The 8,932-nt window shown below is 38.7% G+C and overlaps 1 long non-coding RNA gene across 1 annotated transcript; it reads left to right on the forward strand.

Moving 5' to 3' along the window:
- Positions 1–3,294: 3,294 nt before the first annotated feature.
- LOC129411635 (uncharacterized) lies at positions 3,295–8,128 on the forward strand. The gene is made up of 4 exons (XR_008633397.1): positions 3,295–3,394; positions 5,369–5,480; positions 6,996–7,085; positions 8,012–8,128. It is a non-coding gene; the product is annotated as an uncharacterized LOC129411635 (long non-coding RNA).
- Positions 8,129–8,932: the final 804 nt, after the last annotated feature.

Below are 8,932 nucleotides of genomic sequence, written 5' to 3' on the forward strand. Positions count from 1 at the left end.
AGAATCTTGTATCTTGTATTAAAACAACCAAATGTCAGGAGATAAAACAGTTTTCAGCTTGTCGTTTCTATGGTCGCGATGCAGCTTTTGGGATGACGAATGGGCGTACTATGGCCGGACCTCAAGGACACACTGGAGGAAGGGTTTTACAGAACAACAGATCTGAGTTATAGCAGGTTGTAAGTCTTTCATAGTGAGACAGTGGGTTTAGGAGAGGGACATGAGAGTGGACAAAGGACAGTAAATAAAGCGTATAAAAAGCTTTGTAATTTACAGTTTGAGTGTTTGATGTGGTTATGCGTAACTTTGTCCTTATTATTGCTTTAAAGGTGCACTTCCAAATAGAGGTCTGTCCGCCGCCTGCTTGTCTCCATGGAGATGTTTTTGCTCTGTCTGGTATGTTCCACAATATGCCATTAAACTTCTTGAAAAAATATGCATTCACAGTAAGTGTGCGTTGGCTTTTCACAGATCTAACCTGTAACTTTAACTGGTAGCGTCATCTGCTTGTTTCCATGGAGATATGTAGGTTTAAAGCAATATTATTAAAGGTATATTACACAAAATGAGCGTAATAGTGTACTATAGGTCATTTAATTACAGGTTTCTGAATAAAAAAAAAAAAATGCATTCACAGTGACTAGGCTTGCTTCTTTACAGATCTGACCTGTAACTGTAAAGGGCAATGTCATCTGCTTGTTTCCATGGAAATATACAAGTTTAAAGCAATATTATCAACAAAGCAATAAGATCCTTCATTTCTGTTATTCTGTTTCTTTATGTTTAATCTTCAGTTCCAAAGTCCTTTTTTAAGAATTTGTAAAAGTAAAATGTGAATTTCTTTGATTTCTGACTTCACATTTTTGTCAGCAAATTTTTCACATGGCCCCAAGCTTTTTCCACTCAGTTTTTTCCCAGTTTCTACACTCTGTACCACAAATCTCCATAGGCTGCTCTATGACTAAATAATTGTAAATGCTTTTAAATGATGTGCACTTCACGCTGGGTTGTTTTTCCTGACCCACAACACTCATCAGGGTAATATTTGCATTTATCTGTTTTAATTCAACTACAGGCCTACCTCTCACTACTCGTCCTCTGCCTTATTAATATAATAGTAAGAAATACTAATAGAACTATTTCACATAATCACACTCAATTAGACTTTAGCAATTATAAGCTGGCTTAATTATCACTGGAGCTCATGTGGATAATGATAAAGCATTTGATGTAAACATTGTGGAAATAATAACAGGCAGACCGAAGTTTAATTACATTCACCCTTTCTATATAGTGATAAGAAACTTTACTGGATGATAAAAGAAGGCTATAAAATGTGCATTAACTATGTTTGATATCATATTAATGTATCAAGAATGTGCAAGGAGGGGGTCATTAACGCTTTAACCAAAAATATACGCTCTTAAAATGTAGTTATACATAAAAACAGCATTAATATACTGTCTGATCATGAAGAAAAACACTTTGAGACACTGCGTACATTTAGTGTAGAGAAACAGCCCACCCCATCAGTGAACAAGTGCTGTTTGTGAACATCAGGCATACATTGTTATTTTGCTGATATTTTGAGATGACACTTTCACATTTCAGGACGTGCTGTTACTTCTTTTTTACGATGCTGTTGTTGTTTCTATGGAAACTAATAACACAGATGAAACTGAAAAATGATTGAGGGTCTATTCATTATATCAGTAAATTCACATTTGTGTAATTTTTATTCATTATTATTTTATTTTATTGGGTTGAAGAATTTAATAAAAAACTGGTTTAAACTAGCAATTGTCCTCTTCTACTTTGATTCTTCTAAATGTTTATTTTTATAGAAGAAAAAGTGCTAGTACAGGCCAGATTTTTTATTTGATTTATTTCTCAGACTTTTGGGTTAAATGTTGTGTAATTTGAGTCCAACATTTTTAAGGATCCAGGGTCTGAGCGGAGGATCTGTGGCACATATTCACTGAGCTTGGGCTCCCTGATCCTTCAGTGGTCTGTTCTCCTGGTCATGGAGCAGATAAAGCTGCTTCACCATCGCTCATCATCACATCTGTGAGCTGCTCTTACAAAGGGGACACTGGGCCCTCGGCCTTCTTCATGTGCACTATTCATTTAATACATTTTGGTAAAAGGGAATCTTTTTGTGTGTCACTTGCTGAGAAGGGTGCGCCCCCTGTGTGTGTGTGTCCTCTTGTGGGTTTGGGCTGGAAACAAGCAGAGAAGAAGCCTGACTTCACTATCTAAACTGACAATACTCTGCAGCCAACGCATTTGATCTTTGATGTATCATAGAATACATCACCTGTCATTAGATAAGTCACAAACACAACATTTTCTTACTAGGTAATGTGGGTGAAGTATCTTGCTTAAGAACGCAAGGATGGTTTTGTCACTGGCGCCTCACTCTGGCACGTGGAATTCCCAGCAGTCTCTCGTCCAAGTACCCAGGCCCGGCCCTGCTGAGCTTGTGAGATCTGACGAGATCAGGCTTTGACAAGCCGGTATGATTCTTTTCAGAGTGGCTATGAAGTCGTCCTCACTGTCCTCTTCATCTGAGCTTCATCTGAGTCAGCACATACCCTCACACTCTAAGAGTCATTGGGTTCTAATGGAGAGAAAGTAGGTTGAATTTCACTCTTCACTCCAGAGCATCAAAGAACCCCTTGGCTTCCTGCTCATCTGCTGTGAAGTAGACTTCATCTGAGTCATCCCAGCCTTCAGAGCTTTCAGAGTCACTGGGTTCTAATAGTGCAACAGTAGCTCTAAGTTCCTGTTCACTATTTAAAAGCTCCAGAGTATAAAAGAACTCCTCCTCAGGTTCCTCATCATTTGCAGTAAAATAGACATCCTCTTCTGAAAATTCACATTCTGAGCCGTCTCTGAGTTCCTCGTGTGCTGTTACAAAATCAGAATTTTCGCTGACAAGAGAAGACAGTGAGAATTCATTACAAATATGGATGTTCTCATTATGTAGCTGTGAATTTGTAAGCGGCAGCTCCTTCAGTTGGGTTTGGTCTTCTGGAATTTGGATTTCTAACCTTTCTAACCTGAGCAGTCTAATAATGTTGATTCCAAAATGTATTGCTCTCATTCACATATGAATTATCTTTACAAAAATAAAACATGTAACTTACTGACAATATTAAATAAACCAGTGGAATGACAGAGATTGTTAAAATTCAGTGCTAGTTTAATTACAATATCTGTTCTCTAGGTGGCGCTGTCATCTGTTGGTGAAGAAGACACGTCCATTTTGAGTTAGCCCCATGCTAACTTAAAACAGCTATTCAAATCATGGGTGGCTAAAATGTGTGTGTGGGTTCATTTTGTTTTAGAGCTTTTATCTGAGCATGGTTCTGGACTTAAAACATGTATTAAGGTAAGTTTCAGTAGTCTGGGTTATTGCTAGTGCTTAAAAGATGAAATGTCCTAAACAGTTGGCTTGAAAATGCTTAGTTTTACTCGAATTCGCATCCATTTGTTAGCTTGCTAGTTCATGGTCATTTGGCTGTGGACATGCAAACTATGGCCTCAGGCTGTGAAATAAAACATAAATCTTTAAGCTATAACTACATTTACTTGAGCAATGTGGACCGCATGAAGAAATGAACAACCTCTAATGGACCGTGTCTAACTTTGGTCTGTCCTTGCATCACCCGCTCGTCTATAATTAAAACAGTGCTGGACTAATTGGAATGTACTTTAAGTGACCTCTTCATTTGTATCTATATCAAAGGATTAAACATTCTAATCTTCAATGTCAAGCAAATCAGAAAGCATCTCAAATGAATAGTGCTGTAACTTTTCAGCTAGAATGTCTGTGATGGAAATGTTTGACTTTTTCTTTCTTCTTTATTTAACCAGGAAAGTCCCACTGAGATTTGGAATAGACACTTTGCTCGGAATGTTCCACAGTACAGCATTACACACAGCTATACAGTGCATTTATTTAGTTACGTTTTTATTGCTACAAATAACTTGAAATTATAAATTACATCGATTATATTCTGACTGTTATTGGGGTCGCTTCTCCACTAGGGTGACCAGATTTACAAAATAAAAAACTAGGACACTCTCAGTTTGGGGTGGTTGTGAAACAAGTGCGTAATTAAGGAAAATTGTTATGCACTTGGCCCATTCATGACTAATGTGAATGAGAATAGTCACATTTTCTTTGTGTTTTGTTGATTTTTAAGCATGGTTTTTTGTATTTTACCTAATCAAATTACTATTTATGCCCCTCTTTACTGTTGGCAGGTGTCAAATTGGTCAAAAATCATTTCCTTCCAGTTTGTTTTAGAGTTGATTTTAAGATTTTATTGTTTGTTTTTAAAGCTTTGAATGGACTGGCCCCAAAGTACGTTTCAGACTTCATCCAAATTTCCTTCCCAGCGTGTGCTCTGAGGTCCAAGGGCCAGTTCCAGCTTGTGGTGCCTAAAACAAGACTTAAAACCGGGGGGACGGGGCCTTCTTTGTGGCTGACCCCAAACTCTGGAATGGTCTGAGTGTTTTAAGTCTCGTCTTAAGACCCACTTTTCTTCTCCGACTTTTAACACCGTGTGACTTGTGTGCTCTTCTGTGTCTTTCATTTATTTTACTTATTTACTGCTATTTTATGATTTTTATGGTTTTGCTTTTATTTGCTTTTACTGGTTTTATTGTTTTAGGACTGGTATGACCCAATTTTAGCAATTTACCTTTTAGTTGTCTTCATTTTATGATATCTCTACAGCACTTTGGAAATGGCTTTGTTCATAAAACGTACTATAAAAATAAAGTGGATTTGGGTTTGAAAAATAGGGACACCTGGGACATTTTCTTGTATAAAACTGGGACAAATCACTGGTTTTGGATAAATCTGCTGGGACAGGGAACACGGGTCAAAACAGGGACTGTTGTGGGAAGGTCTGGTCACCCTACTCCCCACAGATCTGACCTGTAACTTGACGGTGGTGCTATCTGATGACATAGAACATCTTTAAGTTTGTAGTAAAAGATTTAAGAGCATTCGAATGAGCTGGTGGAGGCAATCTCTACCAACAGTTGTTTCTGATGGAGCTATATCTAAAGTTGGTTTAATGATTTCTTATTTCAGATGCCAGAGAAGATCCAAGATGGCTGACCTTTTTCACAGAGATATTGCATTTAATGAATTTTACCACCAGTTAACAGCAGTAATACAATAGAACAGATTGTAAATACATTCTTAACCTAATCCGGTTTTAATGCTGATCTCGACCTTTAAACCGGCTTGTAGCTTAATAGAATAGACCAAATTTCTGATCATTAAGTCTAGCCCCTCTTCGCTACAAAACTCTTGACATTTAGTAATACATTTTCCTTATGTTCTTAGGAGGCGAGAGGCAAGTCTGCTTCCTGCTCTGGACCACTTCACCCCTGCCGCCTGCTGGGATTTGACACAAGAGCTTCCAATTACGATGCTATCTTTGTTAGCTCTAAGCCTGGTGAGTTAGCACGCAGCACATACGGGCCTAGCATGTGCTCCAGCGTCCCTTAAAGCCTATAGATTATTACCATTTAAAAAAAGCACCATGCATAACCGCGTGTTGCCTGCGGATAAAACGCACAATAATTGAGAGCGCGGTGGGGTAAATGTCAACCTATGTGGTGTGGGTTTGTATTCGTCTCTATTAGGCTAATACACCGCGCCATATTCCTCGTGGCGTTGTGCAAATTTCATATTGGATTTTTATTAAAACTCAAAAGCAACTGTAATAGATTTGCCTCTGGGGTAGCTTTAAAAATCAATTTGCTAAACAGGACCAAATTACCCCCCATAATTGTCTCATTGGATCGCATTTGCCATACCAAGGTGATCCTCAATGCATTGTGGGAAAATATGCAAGAGATTTCAGGCTATTTTTAAGATTGCGGTAGATATTTTTCTTTAATAAAACTGGAAATTTCTGGTAAAAGTGTCTTCTGGTGATAGAGTTTGAAATAAAGTCGTATATTTGGACGTGTGCATTTGAATACAATCAGTGGCTGTCTAATGAGGCAGGGAGAGCAAGCGGCAGACAGGATTAATTAATTATAGAATGACATTTATGGATAATAACCTTCTGCTGGGATCACTCATGAATATGGAGAAGACTATCAAAGAGGAAGCACCCAGCCGCGAAGATGGATCTGTGTCTACCTCCACGAGAGCAGATCTGAGCCCAGTCACACGACCAAAGCGTGGCCCGGGGGACAGCCACGGCACGGGGTCACAGGTTTGGGTACTTAAAGTCAGTATGTTGCTAAGCTCACATTTTTTTTTAGCTTTATTAATCACGTTTGAAGGTACACTACAGAGAGATTATCAGACTGGGCCACTTCACGCTCTAATGCGCATGTCTCCTGCAGAAAAAGCCGCTGTCATGTCTTGTATCATGTCAGTGTCTTTAAGGATTTCAGGCTCTGCCGGAGGGTGAGGCAAGTGTGTCGATCAAACGCAGGACAGCATTTGGAATCTCAGCCATTTCATGTGCGGCCATCCGTCTGTGTTACATGTTACCAACAGAGCTGATCACATGTGCAAAATATGGCACTTTCTTACGCCTGGAGAAACAGTGGCTCCTTTCAAACCAAACCGTTTTCTGTGCCCGTAGTGTGGACTGACTGTCTGGAGAGAGTGATGTTCTGAAGTGAATGAACTGAATGATGATTTTGATAAGGATGATGTTTTTAAGATGCTGAGAGAACTGGGTGTGAATGATGATACAGAACTGTTATGATGCTCCGGACATTTGATTTTATGAACTATAACATCAACCTGTCCAGGGACGACAGGTGGAAATTAGCACTGGAGCTATAACCTGGTACAATGCATCTCTCCTGTTAAGGTTAATGTATATTGTGCACTGTCTCATTTGTTTAATGACTAAACTAAACTAAATGTTGATTAGCCGAACATAACGGAACACTACAATGACATGCGGATGAAGAAAACTGGGTCATTTTCTTGTTTTTCCTAGATTTTTCCTAGATTCCTAGACCTACTATCATGAAAAGAGCCTGTAGAAAGATGTCATCACATGTTTCCAAACGTCTTTCTGGTTTGTGAAGTAAGTGTGAATAAAGCCTATTGACATATGAGTTGTTATGAGTGTTACTGATGTTATGAGGTATACTGTAACTATAGAATTCCAACTTTAACTTCAATACTTTAGTAAAGGGATATTTATTGCCCCATATAAAATAGTGTTTGAAAAGTTCTATAATGCAGTCCTACACTACTTTTATGATACTTTCTTTTGTTGAGTCGCCTATATCCATTCCCATGAGATCTGCCCATTGTTCCCAGTGCAGCCATCAATGAGCTCCACGGATCTTAATATTGGATCTAGTGCAATAACAGTGTGCAATTTGTCCTGGCTTTAATTAACTGCAAACAACCATTTTCCACCAGATATTCAAGCCGGTGAGTGTCCCTGGATGATAGGACTAAATTACCAAGGCTAAACTTTCAAACAAAAAGCAGTTAAGAAATTCAGCAGATGTTAGCATACTTACTTTAAACAGCTGTTACGGCAGTGTCGCCCTTAGCAGATTTTATCCTGATGGTCTCACACAGACCCTGAGACCCCATATAGCCTACATTAAAAACATTTTCTATTATTAGCCTCTTAGCATTAGCGCTGCCAATTCAAGCGCTAATGGAGACCAGAGATGCTAATTAGCGGTCATCGTGCTAAACAGCTGCACAGATGTTGTTCCAAGTGGTTCATTAGCACTTGTTTGCTAAGTGCACGTGTCCGTATATTGCACTTATGAATGTAATTAATACAAAAGTTAAGCTAATGTACTGTTTTTGCCAGTCGGAATAGTTCTGCATAGCTAGCACGTCTCTTGTTGCTTCCCGTGGTGAGAAAGCGTGAGGATGCATGGTGTTTTTTGTCACTTGTCATGTCTTTAGTGTCTCTAGCATCTTGACATATGTACACAGTTTTCATATGTGAGACGCTTCCATGTTTCTTGTTGCCGTTTGCAGAGCCCAGCAGACAGCAGCAGAGACACAGGAGCTTCCTCTTCAATCATGGCAGTGGTGGGGTGCCGTGAGTCATCCCAGTTCAAGATAAAGTTGCATTGTTTTCTTTTTCATTCAGGCAAATAGAAAATGTTTTGTCTTCTTGCGGTTATGTATTGGCATAGTACTAAAAAATGAAGTAAGATTCTAAATGTTTAATGCTGATATCAAAAAATGATGTATCCTATATTACACAAGATAAGAGTCTTGTGTTAAGCCATGTTAGTATGTTGTTGCCTAACCTAAAACATAGCCGGAGTTGTGTTTTTTTCATTCACAGACGTAATCCTGCATTATTACACTGTCACATTTCCAAAGCTCAGAATGCTCTCTTCCACCTTGTGATGTCATGTAGCAGTAGTTTTCAAGTTAACAGCTACCTTTTATCTTTTGTCAAGTAGAGACTAGAACTGAATTACCACATGACATCAAAAGGTGGAACAGAGAGAAGAACAGGATTCCTGCAGAGTCTTAAAAAGTCTTAAAAGCATTGAATTCATGAATTTGGAAATAATACCTTAAAAAGACTTGAAAAAGTCTTGAATTTTTATATCTGGGTCTGAAAATTTGTGCAGTATGTAACTTCTCCGTATCGCTTTTCTCCTCAAAAGTTTAATTTGTCAACCCCCATTATCTGGTTAAATAACGTAGCCTAAATAAAGAGTGGCGGAACCAATAATTGAGAACGCAACACAGCCCCAGGTCAAAATACTCCGAACACATCACTGAAGATGACACACTACAGCACCACAAGCAACAAGCTCGGCAGAAGGGTGTAAAATCAAAGAACATCTCAGCAGAACACAAAGTTTGATTAATGCCGTTATGTTGCTGGTTTTACGCTTTACGTTACTTAGTATTACATTTCATGCTGGGAAAGTGTCT

The sequence above is a fragment of the Boleophthalmus pectinirostris genome, unplaced genomic scaffold (genome assembly GCF_026225935.1).
Source record: "Boleophthalmus pectinirostris isolate CB_2022bp ecotype Guang Dong unplaced genomic scaffold, ASM2622593v1 HiC_scaffold_11, whole genome shotgun sequence".
In the NCBI taxonomy this organism is placed as follows: domain Eukaryota; kingdom Metazoa; phylum Chordata; class Actinopteri; order Gobiiformes; family Gobiidae; genus Boleophthalmus; species Boleophthalmus pectinirostris.